This window comes from Manis javanica, chromosome 2, assembly GCF_040802235.1.
Source record: "Manis javanica isolate MJ-LG chromosome 2, MJ_LKY, whole genome shotgun sequence".
In the NCBI taxonomy this organism is placed as follows: domain Eukaryota; kingdom Metazoa; phylum Chordata; class Mammalia; order Pholidota; family Manidae; genus Manis; species Manis javanica.
This window is the reverse complement of record NC_133157.1, coordinates 22,931,286-22,947,012: the sequence shown is the minus strand read 5'-3', so window position 1 is coordinate 22,947,012 and position 15,727 is coordinate 22,931,286. Positions and strand designations below refer to the sequence as shown.

Sequence of the window (15,727 nt, the reverse complement as noted above, 5' to 3'; positions counted from 1 at the left end):
AGTTTATGGATGACTTTGAACTCAAGCACTCATTGTAGACGAGAAGGTCTCATACCAAGGCAGCAGGATGCAGGGAGGATGGGCATGGATGTTTGTGGCCCTGGACTGCCTACCTCCAGGCTTCTTTCACCCAAGAGATAAACTTCTAGCTCATTTAAGTCACTGTTATTTTGACGTCTGTTGATAATGGGTTTTAGATTTTTGTTTGTTTTGGTTATATACCACCAAATCTATCTTAAATGCTACAGATGTGAAGCACACATTTATTACCATCATTTTAGATATAAGTTACCTTGCTCCTTTACAATAGTATCACCAATTTAGAACACAGAAAAACAGCTGAGCTTTAAAATGGTTGCATTTTTCAAAATCATTTTAATGTCTTCAAGTCTTATTATATTAATTTGTAGCACTTCATTATACTATGGTGTATGTTAAATAAAGCCCATTTTATTTTCATACCTATAACCAACTGTTGGTTATTGTAAACAAATTACTCAACTTTTCCCATTAAAAACAGACCTAAAATAGACTATAAGGAAAACATTCCAAAACTTCATGGAACAGCTCACAGTTGTTGAAACAAAAGACGACACAAAGTTTCATTAGGTAAAAATCATCTAAAAATTCATAAAGCAAATAATCTGAACTCCAGATGTAATTCCTCACTTATGCCACCTCTCATACTCCTTTTGTCTTAGTCCTTTGTCTTCTCAGTTTTCAGGTCATGCAAATATGGAGGAGGGTTAGGTAGGCAGGGCAGAGATAAATTACAGATTAACCCTTTAGCACAATATCCGAAATACTTCAGTGACAAGACAGGACAGGTAAAATGTTACAGAAGCGAGATTACATTCAGAGATGCTTAGCTGCCTCATGGCCCTTTCACTGGATGGCGCCCTAACCTCCTGTACCTCTCAAGCATGACGCTAACTAGCACTGCTCTACTTCCGAAGGAGCAGCTTTCAGGAACGGGTAAGCTCCTGGCTATGGCTCCTGTGGCTTTGCGGGGGTTTAGGTGTGCGCGGCCAAGCCCACTATACTCAATATTTGCTAATAGGTCAAAGAACTGGAATGAATTTTGTTTCCTTAAGTATTTTTACACTGAGAAGAATCCCTCCAAATGAAGATTTATATACACACATTTTATGTTATCAGTATCTATATGACTATCAAATCAGGGTTTCTCAACAGCAACACTGACTTTCTTTGCATTAGATGCAACATGTTTAACAATATCCATTAGAGCTGTACCAATCAAAATGTCTCTAGACACTGCTAAATGTCCTGAGAGGAGCAAAATCATGTCTTTCCCCCAGAAATATCATTCTAGATATCTATTAATTTGTATTTTTATTTTTCACAGTGTCACCTAAATTTGTGCTTTTACATTTGTGAACAGGCAAAGTTGACTGCAAGTTGTCTCAGACAATATGAATTCAGGTAGCACTCAGTTCTGGGAAGCACTGGAAAATCTCTAAAACCAATCACCAAAAACTGGCTGATGTTAAAAAGCATTTTCTAACACCCAACAGGTTTTTCTAAATTCATCCTCTGACATCTTTTCAAATTTCTAAGATAACGCCAAGTCTGAATCTCTAACTATTCAATTCCTCTAAATTACGCATGAGAACTTCTGCCTCGGGGCAAAGATGCATGAAGTAAGATTAAGTCTGTGGTTGGCCTGGTGACTGCTTTCTGTTGACAAGTAAGCTTAGCTGTAACCTTGAAATTCATACCTACTATTTGACTCTGCCTCCAGGCCAAAAAAACCTTCAAAAGCAGTCAGAAGAAAGAAAACAAAGTAAAGCAAGCTGAGAAAACAGTTACTAAGAGCTTTCCAACATTTTATCTTCTCTAGATGTTTAGGGTGGTAAAGGAGGGGTATGAGTGTGTGTAAACCTCACAGAAGTAACATTGATCTGAAACAAACCTCTAATCTTCTGGAACACAAACTCTATAATGCAGATATACAGAAATAATCTCTTTTTGGCATTAACAAGAGGCACAGTGCTAACTAGTCCACAGGACTCATAAAACTGAAACTGTCTAGATTAGGAAGAAACGAAGAACACTGCATTGATACTATTTCTAAAAATGGTAAATGTTCTAACTAAATCATCTAAATACAGTGTGCTCTCCCAACCATACAGATTATTATGCTCCTAAGAACTGCAGTGGTAGAATTTCTCATTTAAGAACAAGCAATGCAGAAAGACCACGTGTGTGGCTCAGGGACAGAGGACTGCTGTTAATGTTTTATAATTCCTTTAATAGCAAGGGGGACTGTGCAGTGTGATCTCTTCATTTTCAATCCCTTGCTGCTTGAAAACATTTTGGCATCCTCCAAAGTTTCAATGAGATTTTTAAAAATTCATTTATATAAATGTTTAAATCTTTTCTGACTTAGCCACTCAAGAGCTGTTAACTCCCTGCCTCCCTGAGATGCAAAATAAATTTTGGACATTTAAAAATAAAAAGCTTTAACTGACTAATTTAACTAACTGATGTCCCATCCTCTTTTATCAGCCTCAAGGATATAGTGCAAAACTCTTTTTATTTAATCTGCTTTTGTTTTATTCATCTTCGAGTTCATCAGATTTTAAGTAAGCACTTTCTATGTGTAAAACACCATGCTAGGAAGACAAAAAGGGTGGTAAACAAGTTAGACACAGTCTACCTTCAGAATGCATATCAGCTAGTGGGAGAGACAATTAGTTAGACACATATTTATATAATATGCATTAAGTTCCAATAGGAGAAGTGCAAGATGCTAAGAAGACACATAGCAGGGACATCTTACCTAGTCTAAAAAGAGTTACAGCAGTGCTTCTCAGGAGAGTACTTTAAGTATAGGGCACGATGCTACAAAGTGGGCAGTACTCTCTGCAGAGGAGAAAATGTGCAAAGATGACACTGACTTCAGGGAATAAAAACAAGTTCGATATGGCTGGATAATAAAACGTATGGCAGGAAGACCTGCAGATATAGACAGAAAGCAGGCATCAAAAGTCTGATGGGCCAACTTAAAAGTTTCAACTCCTTCTTGAAGGCCAGGAGAAGCCACCGTCCCATGACATTTGTTTCAGAAAAACCAAAGTGGCTGCCCTATGGAGAAGAGATTAGAGGAAAGACTACAAGCTGGGACTGGCAAAGACTATGTTGAAGTAACCCCAGCAGTGGGTCATGCCACTGGGAACACAAGGAATGAACAGATTCGGGAAATTTTTAAGTGACAGAATCAAAGGAAAGGCAGAAGTCAACCGAAGGCAACTTGAGTACAGATCCCTTCCCAACTCCAGTTTTCTCTTTTATCCTTTCATTATTCTACATTGGGATAATGAGAACTGTGCAACTGACTTTAGGGCTAATAATGTAAAGGTCTGCAGGAGTGGTGATGTTTTTTAGAGAACATCTTTGTAACACATTTTGCAAAGTCAAGGAAAAAAAGAACTTGCTTTATAAAGTAGGATGTGTTAAACCTTAACTACTAAATAACTTATTTTATAAGATACTCATTTTTAATTAAACTTTGGATAATAAATTATGAAATATACAACCAGGTTAAAATAATGCTTCTAAAAATAGCAATTAGTTACTAACAACTCTTCCCCTAGAGGAAGATAAAGCTGAGTTCCTAAAGGACCACATTCCTTCGGTCCTGTCATCTTCGGTGCTGTCAAGATATGACAGAAGGCAAAGGAAAACTTTAATATAGAGGACAGCATTCCAGAGTAGCTCCTGGGATATGCTCCTATTTCCTCCTTACAGATTCTTTTGAGCTTTAATATTCAGAGATGGCTGCTCAGTTTTTGGTAGAAGTAAAATAAGTATATCAAATCAAATCTGAATATCCTGCTAAAAAACAAGTACTCTAAGATGCATGACTGAAGGAGCATTTCTGCCCTTTCCCCATACCTCCAAACGCCCCAGTATTAATACAGAACAAATGAAGTGATATGTTCTGATCACTGAATTGAGACCAAAATAGTTGGGAGCCCTATGCTGTGCTCTGTCCATGACATTCACCCTCATCAAATACTGCATTTACCACTACTAACAATGAAAATCAGAGAAAGGGAGTCTGCCCTCCTTCATTTGTCCTTAAATGCACAGTTGGTTATCCATCTGAAGATAGATGGTAGTGAAGAGAAATAGCCTTTTTAGACAGCAGTGCCTACATCTGCAGTTTCACAGGTGGCTATGTCTGCCTCAGGAAATGCAAACATTCGCCTTTACTACTGCATTGTAATAACATAAAAAGTTCCTAAGATAAGCCAACCCCTCTATAGCCTATGCCTCCATACAGATGATTCCCACACAACCTATTCATTCCTCCAACTAAAAACTGATCCTGGATTCCAAGTACAAAACACTGTTGACAGGTGCTATAGACAGAGCAGTAACTAAAATTGACACCCCTGCCTGCACCCCTGCCCCAGAGTAAGGGCAACCACAGTCAAGTGGGAACAGAAAAGACAAATCACATATATAATAAACCCACAGCTAACATCATACTGAATAGGGAGAGGCTGAAAGCTTTTCCTCTGAGATCGGGAAGAAGACAGGGATGCCCACTCTCCCGACTGTTATTCAACATAGTACTGGAGGTCCTAGCCACAGCAATCAGACAAAACAAAGAAATACAAGGAATCCAGATTGGTAAAGAAGTCAAAATGCCACTATTTGCAGATGACATGATATTGTACATAAAAAACCCTAAAGACTCCACTCCAAAACTACTAGAACTAAAATGGGAATTCAGCAAAGCCGCAGGATACAAAATTAACACACAGAAATCTGTGGCTCTCCTATACACTAACAATGAACTAATAGAAAGAGAAATCAGGAAAACAATTCCATTCACAATTGCATCAAAAAGAATAAAATACCTAGGAATAAACCTAACCAAGGAAGTGAAAGACCTATATCCTGAAAACTACAAAACACTCTTAAGAGAGATCAAAGACGACACTAACAAATGGAAACTCATCCCATGATCCTGGCAAGGAAGAATTAATATCGTCAAAATGGCCATCCTGCCCAAAGCAATATACAGATTCAAAGTAATCCCTATCAAATTACCAACAGCATTCTTCAATGAACTGGAACAAATAGTTCAAAAATTCATATGGAACCGCCAAAGACCCCAAATAGCCAAAGCAATCCTGAGAAGGAAGAATAAAGTGGGGGGATCTCACTCCCCAACTTCAAGCTCTACTACAAAGCCACAGTAATCAAGACAATTTGGTACTGGCACAAGAACAGAGCCACAGACCAGAGGAACAGAATAGAGACTCCAAACATTAACCCAAACATATATGGCCAATTAATATACAATAAAGAAGCCATGGACATACAATGGGGAAATGACAGTCTCTTCAACAGATGGTGCTGGCAAAACTGGACAGCTACATGTAAGAGAATGAAACTGGATCACTGTCTAACCCCATACACAAAAGTAAACTCCAAATGGATCAAACACCTGAATGTAAGTCATGAAACCATAAAACTCCTAGGAAAAAACATAGGCAAAAATCTGTTGGACATAAACATGAGTGACTTCTTCATAAACATATCTCCCCGGGCAAGGGAAACAAAAGCAAAAATGAACAAGTGGGACTATAGCAAGCTAAAAAGCTTCTGTACAGCAAAGGACACCATCAATAGAACAAAAAGGTATCCTACAGTATGGGAGAATATATTCATAAATGACAGATCCGATAAAGGATTGACATCCAAAATATATAAAGAGCTCACGCACCTCAATAAACAAAAAGCAAATAATCCAATTAAAAAATAGGCAGAGGAGCTGAACAGACAGTTCTCCAAAGAAGAAATTCAGATGGCCAACAGACACATGAAAACATGCTCCACATCACGTGTCATCAGAGAAATGAAAATTAAAACCACAATGAAATATCACCTCACACCAGTAAGGATCGCCACCATCCAAAAGACAAACAACAACAAATGTTGGTAAGGTTGTGGAGAAAGGGGAACCCTCCTACACTGCTGGTGGGAATGTAAATTAGTTCAACCATTGTGGAAAGCAGTATGGAGGTTCTTCAAAATGCTCAAAATGGAAATACCATTTGACCCAGGAATTCCACTTCTAGGAATTTATCCTAAGAATGCAGCACTTCAGTTTGAAAAAGACAGATGCACCTCTATGTTTATCACTGCACTATTTACAACAGCCAAGATATGGAAGCAACCTAAATGTCCATCAGTAGATGAATGGATGAAGAAGATGTGGTACATATACACAATGGAATATTACTCAGCCATAAGAAAAAAACAGATCCTACCATTTGCAACAACATGGATGGAGCTAGAGGGTATTATGCTCAGTGAAATAAGCCAGGCAGAGAAAGACAAGTACCAAATGATTTCACTTATAAGTGGATTATAAGAACAAAGGAAAACTGAAGGACCAAAACAGCAGCAGAATCACAGAACCCAAGAATGGACTACCAGTTACCAAAGGGAAAGGGACTGGGGAGGATGGGTGGGAAGGGAGGGATAAGGGCGGGGAAAAAGAAAGGAGGCATTACAATTAGCATGTATAGTGGGGGGGCACGGGGAGGCCTGTGCAACACAGAGAAGACAAGTAGTAATTTTACAGCATCTTACTATGCAGATGGACAGTGACTGTGAAGGGGTATGTGGGGGGGCTTGGTGAAGGGGGGAGCCTAGTAAACATAATGTTCTTCATGTAATTGTAGATTAATGATACCAAAAAAAAAAAAAAGACAAATCATCAAGTATATAAATAAAAATCGTACTAAAGGAGAGGTATAAGGTGCTATCCATAGAAGCATTAAACCAGCAAGAAGGATGTAACCTAATCTTGGGGGTAGGGAAAGACTTCTCTGATGAACTGACATTTGAGTTAAGATCTGAAGAATGATTAGGAGTTAATTAAGCATGGAAAGATGGGAGGAGGGGGTTGGGGAAAGGCTATCCAGATAGAGAAAGCAGCATGTATGAAGACTCAGAATTTGAATGGACCCTTAGAATTGGTTTGAGGCCCTGACAAAAAGCCTGATGGCTACAGCTCAGAGGGCAAGAGGAATGTTTCAGGCACAGATCACATCATGCAGGGCCCTGCACGCCACTTCAAGGATTTTGATCTTCCTCCTAAAACCAATGGAGAAGGACATTTTTGGCTAAAGTGTCACGATCTGATATGCCTGCATTTTGAAAAGAACACATCAGCCACAGCATAGAGAATGAGCAGGAGAACAGTAAGAGCAGAGGTTGGCAGACCAGTTAAAAGACTGAGACAACACTGGATGGCACTGGAGATAAAAAGACGAGGACAGGGGCAGACCCAGTGCGGAAGGTGGGGGGTGGCAGCCCCGCGGGCGAGGGCACCTGGGAAGGCGAGGACAAGGATGTCAAGGATAGCTGGGATGATGATGATGACAAAAAAAAAGAGGAAGTAGAAGTAAAACCAAAAGTAAAAGTTTCAGAAAAGAAAAAAATAGCAGAGAAGATAAAAGAGAAAGAATGGCAACAGAAGAAAAGGCAAGATGATATTTAAAAGAGATTAGAAGGAGCTGAAGAACCAAAAGTGCTAACACCAGAAGAACAATTAGCAGATAAACTGTGGCTAAAGAATTTACAGGAAGAGTCAAACCTTGAATTAGCAAAATAAACTTTTGGTGTTAAGAATACAGTTTGTGGAACAGATGCTATGAACCCATCTTCAAGAGATGAACTTCACAGAATTTGGAAAGTTACTAAAAGACAAAATTACACAATATAAAAAGTCATTATATTATGCCAGTTTTTTGGAAGCTTTAGTTCGAGATGTATGTATTTCATTGGAAATTGATGACTTGAAAAGATTACCAATTCACTGACTGTGCTTTGCAGTGAAAAACAGAAGCAAGAAAAGCAAAGCAAAGCCAAAAAGAAGAAGAAAGGTGTGGTTCCCAGAGTGGGTTTAAAGGCCACCATGCAGGACGATCTGGCAGATTATGGTGGTTATGACGGATGATATGTACAAGACTATGAAGACTTCATGTGACATTTTATCTTCTGGTACCTTCTTTCTGTTGCCCACAATCCCTTCAACATGTAGCACAACTTCCTTTCCTTTCAGTTCTGCCAAATGCTACAATCAGAAGTGTAGTATCTTTTGTGCTGGTTATTTAACCGTTTGACACTTAGGTGCTAATGTGCGAATGAGGGAACTTGGATCCTGCTGACAAGGGGTTAAAATTGGGAACCTCAGTTGCTACTAAATCATAGCTAAAAAAAACAAACCTAATAATGTTGTCATTGTTGCTGACTCCACAACAGCAGTCACTAAATTGGAAACAAAGGTTGCAACATAACAAAAAATTTGTGCAGTATTTACCAGCACCATTCAGTAATACAGCCTTAACCATACCTCCTTGACCTACTTCATAACTTGTCAAGAAAAGCATTTTGGGGACAGAGCCAAGATGGCGGAGTGAGTAGAGCAGCGGAAATCTCCCAAAACCACATATATTTTTGAAAATACAACAAAGACAACTCTTTCTAAAAGAGAGACCAGAAGACACAAGACAACATCCAGACCACATCCACACCTGCGAGAACCCAGTGCCTTGCAAAGGGGGTAAGATACAAGCCCTGGCCCGGCGGAAACTGAGTGCCCCACACCCCAGCTCCGGGCAGGAGGAGAGGAGTCAGAGCGGGGAGGGAGAGGGAGCCCAGGACTGCTAAATAGCTGGCCCTAGCCATCCACACTGGACTGCAGACACAGTGCATGCATGGGGTCCTGGATACTAGGGAAACAGGACAGTAAGACCAGTGAGCGGGTCCCTGCAGCTGGCATCCCAGGAACAAAGAAAAGCCAGTGCTTTTTGGAAGTCTTAAAGGGACAGGGATCCCACGGCCGGACGGAAGCGTCCTGGGACACTTAGTCCAGCAACAGGGAACTCCGGGCACCCTAAACCCCTGGATAGCAGGGCAGCTCAGAGGCCCCTCACAGAGATAAACAGCCTCCTGGCTGTTCCCCCTCCAACTCAGCTCCACCATATCGGAGCAGCAGCCCAAGGCAGGCTACGCCCACAGCAACAGCAGAGATAAACACCATAGTGGCTGGGCAAGAATCAGAAGCCTCGTCTGTGGCAGCTGCCCAGCACAAGCCACTAGAGGTCACTGTTCTCCCAGGAGAGGAAGGCCACAAACCAACAAGAAGAGAAGTTCTTCCAGCCATCACTCGTGCCAGCTATGCAAACTATCTCTATCGCCATGAAAAGGCAAAATTTGAGGCAGACAAAGAATACAGAGACAACACCTGAGGAGACAGACCTAACCAGTCTTCCTGAAAAAGAATTCAAAATAAAAATCATAAACATGCTGAAGGAGATGCAGAGAAATATACAAGAGCTAAGGGATGAAGTCCGGAGGGAGATTACAGACATCTGGAAGGAGATTACGGAAGTGAAACAAACTCTGGAAGGATTTATAAGCAGAATGGATAAGATGCAAGAGGCCACTGATGGAATAGAAACCAGAGAACAGGAACGCATAGAAGCTGACACAGAAAGAGATAAAAGGATCTCCAGGAATGAAACAATATTAAGAGAACTGTGTGACCAATCCAAAATGAACAATATCCATATTATAGGGGTACCAGAAGAAGAAGAGAGAGAAAAAGGGATAGAAAGTGTCTTTGAAGAAATAATTACTGAAAACTTCCCCAAACTGGGGGAGGAAATAATCGAACAGACCACAGAAATATACAGAACTCCCAACAGAAAGGACCCAAGGAGGACAACACCAAGACACATAATAATTAAAATGGCAAAGATCAAGGACAAGGACAGAGTTTTAAAGGCAGCTAGAGAGAAAAAGGTCACCTATAAAGGAAAATCCATCAGGCTATCATCAGAATTCTCAACAGAAACCTTACAGGCCAGAAGAGAATGGCATGATATATTTAATGCAATGAAACAGAAGGGCCTTGAACCAAGGATATTGTATCCAGCACAATATCATTTAAATATGAAGGAGGGACTAAACAATTCCCAGACAAGCAAAAGTTGAGGGAATTTGCCTCCCACAAACCACCTCTACAGGGTATTCTAGAGGGACTGCTCTAGATGAGAGCACTCCTAAGACTAAACAGATGTCACCAGAGAAAATAAAATCACAGCAAAGAAAGCAGACCAATCAAATACTAACTAAAGGCAAAAAAAAAATCAACTACCCACTAAAAGCAGTTAAAGGAAACACGAAAGAGCACAGAATAAAACAACCAACATATAAAGAATGGAGGAGGAGGAATAAGAAGGGAGAGAAGAAAAGAATCTCCAGAGTGTCTATATAACAGCTCAATAAGTGAGCTAAGTTAGGCAGTAAGATACTAAAGAAGCTAACCTTGAACCTTTGGTAACCACGAATCTAAAGCTTGCAATGGCAATAAGTACATATCTTTCAATAGTCACCCTAAATGTAAATGGGCTGAATGCACCAATCAAAAGACACAGAGTAATAGAATGGATTAAAAAGCAAGACCCATCTATATGCTGCTTACAAGAAACTCACCTCAAACCCAAAGACATGCACAGACTAAAAGTCAAGGGATGGAAAAACATATTTCAGGCAAACAACAGAGAGAAGAAAAGCATTTTGCAGCAAGGGCATGTGGTGTGCACCTAGTATTAAAATTGCTTTGTCTTAAAGTTGAGCATGAGGATATTAAAAATACACTGTAAAGAAGACTGCTCAGAGTGAAGATAGTTGAAAAGCACTAGTTTGATAGTTAAAATCAAATGACCAAACCCTCCAACTTTTTAGCTGAAGAAGGTAAACCTCTCCATTATTGTACTACAAATTGTGGAATCTCTTGAATGCAGCATAAACTGTCTACTTACATTTATCAGACTGTTCTACTGATGGAGTACTTCAGGTTGGCTAGGGGAAACTCTACCTGTTTTCTTTGCCTCCTATAAGTATCTGAGAAATAAATCGCCTTTGTTCTCCTAGGCTGCAGTGGAGTAACTTTAACAGGATTTTGGCGTTTACTTCCCTTTATAATATGCTCAGCAAACTGCACCAGCTACAGTTTGGTAAACTGTTATGTTAACAATTATGACATCTTCACTGTTTTATAAAGCAACTAATTTAATAATAAAAAAAGACGAGGACAGATCTGAGGTAAAAATGACGGGACTTGGTAAAGATTGTGAATGAGGAGATGGGACAAAATGAGGATGACTACACACTGGCACAAGTAAGTGTACGATAACATTCCTGAGGTAGGGAACAGGAGAATGTTCTCTCTTGTGGAAGGGAAGAGATGGTTAGAGAGGGGAAAGAAAGATCATTAGTTGAAACACACCAGCTCACCTGCTTTCTAGCTATGTGACCACAGGCAAATTAACCTCTCTAAGCCTCGACTTCCTCATCTATAAATCATAGAAATCAATAGTTCATTAACTCATATGAAAACATTGGACAGATTACATAAAACAACACATGTAAAGTTTCATCACAGAACTTGGCACATACCAAGACTCAATAAATGCCAGCAGCGGTTGTGTTAATTTCTATTTGAGAGGTCACTTAGACTTCCCACTAAAGAGTGATATACTGAACACACCCTCTCAAAAGTTCATGAGAGTATCAGTAAAACTATTTTTTAGAGGCATAAACTCACCTGAAAAATAGGAGAGAGAGAGACTATAGGGTTAAGAACAACAAACTTCTAAGATGGAAAGCAGATGGACAACTGCTTTTATAGTATAACCCAGCATACCCTAAAAAGCTGCTCCTAAACCAGTAGTAGAAAGAGCCAGATAACAATCTGATTTGTGCAGCAAAATCCCCCAACTGGCTCAGGAAATGGTGGTATCAAGGAAGCCTGGAAGTGGTGTTACGGTGGGCTGAGCCCAGAAGAATATGCTCTACTTAAAAACCAGTAAGGTCCCACCGCTCCAAAATCCCCAGCCACCTCCGCCTGGCCAAGCAACTGACATGACAGTTGGCAAAAAATTAGACTTTTTCCCCCAGAGAAGGTAAACAAAAGATCTCTGGTCCTAGGAGACAGCAGGCAGAGAGGAGGGTAGGTAGTATATACTGACACTGGGAAATTACAAAAATGTTTACATCTTGAACACTGTCTACTCCCTTTTCCCCCATGGCTCCCAGCATTCAGGGAGGCCACCAACCTCTAAGGCAGACTGAAAGATCTTCTCTGAGGAATTTACCAGCCCAAAAGGGGGACCAAAAAACACTGACATCAAGGGATGCATAAAACAATGACCTTGCCAGATTATATCATGGAAATACACATAATAACCCACCCACAGTGCCTGAGTGTCTCACTCTTAATATGAACCCATAGCCAAAAATATATGAGATCTGGCATCATGATTATGTTGTGTTAATGTGGCAAAGGTGCAGGGATTTTGCAGATGTAATTAAGGCCCTTAATCAGTTGACATTAACTCAAAAGGAGTGTATGCTTGGCAGATCAGGCCTAATCAGCTGAGCCCTTTACAAAAGGGTCTTACTGGTTGGAGACAGAAGTCAGAAAAGACACTCCTGCTGGCCTTGAAGAAGCAAAAAGCCATGTTAAGAACTGCCTAGGGGGAGAGGCAGCCTTTAGGAGATGCAAGCCTCAGTTCTACAACTGTAAGGAAATGAATTCTGCCAACAATATGATACAAGCTTGGAAGAAAAACCCAACCTGCAGAGAAAACCTCAGCCCCAAATGACACCTTGACCACAACCCTGTCAGACCCTAAGTGGAAGACCCAGCTAAACTGTGCCTGGGTTCCTAACCCATGGAAACTTTAATATATTAATGTATGTTGTTTTAAGTCACTAAGTTAGTAGTAACTTGTTATGCATCATAGAAAACCAATACATATCTCTATGCTAAAAAAGGTAAATTTTATTAAGTAATACTTTAATAAACCAGACTGAAAAATCATGGTATCAGAAATGGAAACCTCTATGGATCAAGTTGAAGAAATTGCCCAGCAAATGGAGGCAAAAGACAGAGAAATGGAAAAGCAGTAGAGAAAAGATAAGAAAAGGAGATGAAAGGGTCAGCATCAGAATAAAAGAAGTTTCTAAAAGGGCAAGAAGAAAATCATTAATGAAATAATTCAAGAAAAATTCCAGAACTACAGAATGTAAGTTTCCAGTTTTAAAGGTCATATGAAGTGTCAATCACAACAAAAAAGCAAAGCGAAGAAGACACGATAGGTTTCAAACAGTTAAATTACAAAGAACTGGGAAACAGGATGGCTTCAGACTTTTAACCACCACCATGGAAATCATTACACAATGAAGATAAAAAGACTGAACAGAAAAAAATTTCAAACAGAATTCTCTATTTAGGCAAGAAATAAAATACTTTAGCAAAGACTTTTCAGATGTGCCTCATCCCCCCAAATTTAATTCCCATGTATTTATTCTTTCCCAAAACTAACTCTACAGGCCGATGTGTCCCAACAAAAAGAGGGAAAAAAATCGAGAAGGAAAACTATTTGGGAAATAAGGACTCTAACTCAGGGAGATGTGGGAGAATGGCAGCTGTACAGAATCTGGCAAAAGTATAGCACACACATGGGCAGATCAGAAGAGCTCAGGGGAACTTCAGAAGATGAACACCCCATACCACCTAATTCACAACATTCTACTGTCAGAAGGGGAGGAGAGGGAAAGAGGTCATTTGCCTCTATTAGAATTCGTGTTAGTTTCTTTGGTTTCACCTTAAAAAAGAACTTTTGCTTTACTAACTTGGAAGCCTTAAAAGTTTTTTCTAAAATAACAGCAAAATATTGATCAATTTACTTTTTGTTTCTTGTCTGGACACCTAAGAAGTTAAGTAGGGTATCTAGTTAGCAAGTGTTCTCTGTTGCTTTCAAGTAACTCTCCACTGGCTTCTCAGGAACTCATGTACCTGCCTGTAAGAGGTAAAGGCAGAAAAGGATATCACAGTGTCACCACCTTCAAAATGGTGAAGCCTTTGTTAAAACCACCTAAGTATCTCTCCTTTTTTTTGTTTTAAGTAGACTGATTTTTCCCAGCCATCAAGTAAGTGCTTTGCTTTAGATAAAACGGCTCTCTAACCAACTAAGTCTAACTCAGAACTTTACCCTATTGTTGTGAGTTAAGGGGCCATGTCTTTCTTCACAGAGTGTAACACTTACAATAAGCAGAACCATGGTTCTAAAGGCCTTTAAATAAAAATATAAAGTAGTTTAATTAAATACATTTTCAGAATCAACTTGTTAATGACTACTCAATTATACTGGTAGATTCAATAGCAGGAAAAACTTGTCTTCCAATTGATAATAATAAAGATAATGTAGTATAGTTTCTAGAAAGGGGAAATACTTTATTCTGAGACTTCTTACCTTTTTGCTGCTAAAAGTCCTTCTACTTTTCTGGTGTTAAAATATAATTTCTGGTACAACCACACAGAAAAACTGTTTTACAAGTATCCACTTAAGTTAAATCAGTTATATATGCCCACCCATTCCACTTCTTGGTAGATACTCAACTGCAATTAAGTACACATGTCCACCATAAGACATGTACAAGAAAGGTCACAGCAGCTTGATTTATAAAAGTCAGAAACTAGGAACTACTCAAATCCATCAATACCACAATGAAAAAATTGTGGTATATTCATACACTGAAATATTACACAGCAATGAAATATTACACAGCAATGTATATGTAGGTCTCATAAATACCTTGTTGAGCAAAAGAGGTCCAACTAGAGAATGCTTACTATATGATTCCTTTTATATTAAGTTAAAAAATAAGCAAAACTAACCTAAAGTGACAGAGGTCAGATAATTAGAGCAGATTGAGAGGGAGTATGGAGAAGCCTTCTAAGTAATGGAAATGTTCTATATCTTAAATAGGTAATACTTACATAGGTCAGGAAAATTTTTTAATTATTTATTTTATGAAATGTTGGTGATAACAGATAACAGCAATAATGATTCAATGTCTATACTTGCAAAATAACAAGGAGTAACTAACTCTGTTCTGTTGCACTCAAATAATTTTTTACCAATTTTTTATTTTGAGAAAGTATGACCCTACAGAAAAACCAAAAGACTAGTACAATTAACAACCACATGTCCTGTATCTAGGTTCACCAACTGTTAACATTCTGCTGCACACACTTTCTCCTCTCAGTTTCTAGCTAAAATATTTGAAACAAATTGCAGACATAGTGACATCTCACCCCTAGAGTATTTTGCTACATACCCAAAATATAATTATCATACCTAAGAAATTTAACATTGATATAATCATATTATTTAATATATGGTCCATACTCAAACCTCTCTAACTGTTCCACAAATGTTCTTCATAGACTTTTCCTGTCCCTAATCCAGGTTCCTATCATAGATTCATGCACTGCATTAGGTTGTTTTACTTTTTAGACTCCTATGATTTACCATACCACATCCTAAAATGGTCTTTAATATTTTTTATTTTTGGTCTTTAATATTTTTTTTGGTCTTTCATGACTAACAATTCTGACCCAATTTAGTTTTTAAATTTCCCTGGTATCTGAAACCCAAAAGTCTACAAACAAATTATTTCTATTTATTTAGTGTCTTCTACTATTTTCAGCAGAGCATGAGTACTGAAATATTTGTATCCTGACAGACTACTGAGGTAAAAAAATATAGACAGGGTAGTTCAATTTCACACACAGTTCATGATCATCCTGCTTTAACTC

The 15,727-nt window shown here is 38.9% G+C and overlaps 1 protein-coding gene and 1 pseudogene across 2 annotated transcripts in view; one reads left to right on the top strand and one right to left on the bottom strand.

Annotated features, from left to right (window-relative positions):
- Positions 1 to 15,727, bottom strand: part of TMEM245 (transmembrane protein 245) — a 93,118-nt gene that overhangs the window by 2,364 nt on the left and 75,027 nt on the right. The window lies entirely within an intron of this gene.
- LOC140848086 (eukaryotic translation initiation factor 3 subunit J-like) lies at positions 924 to 15,720 on the top strand (annotated as a pseudogene).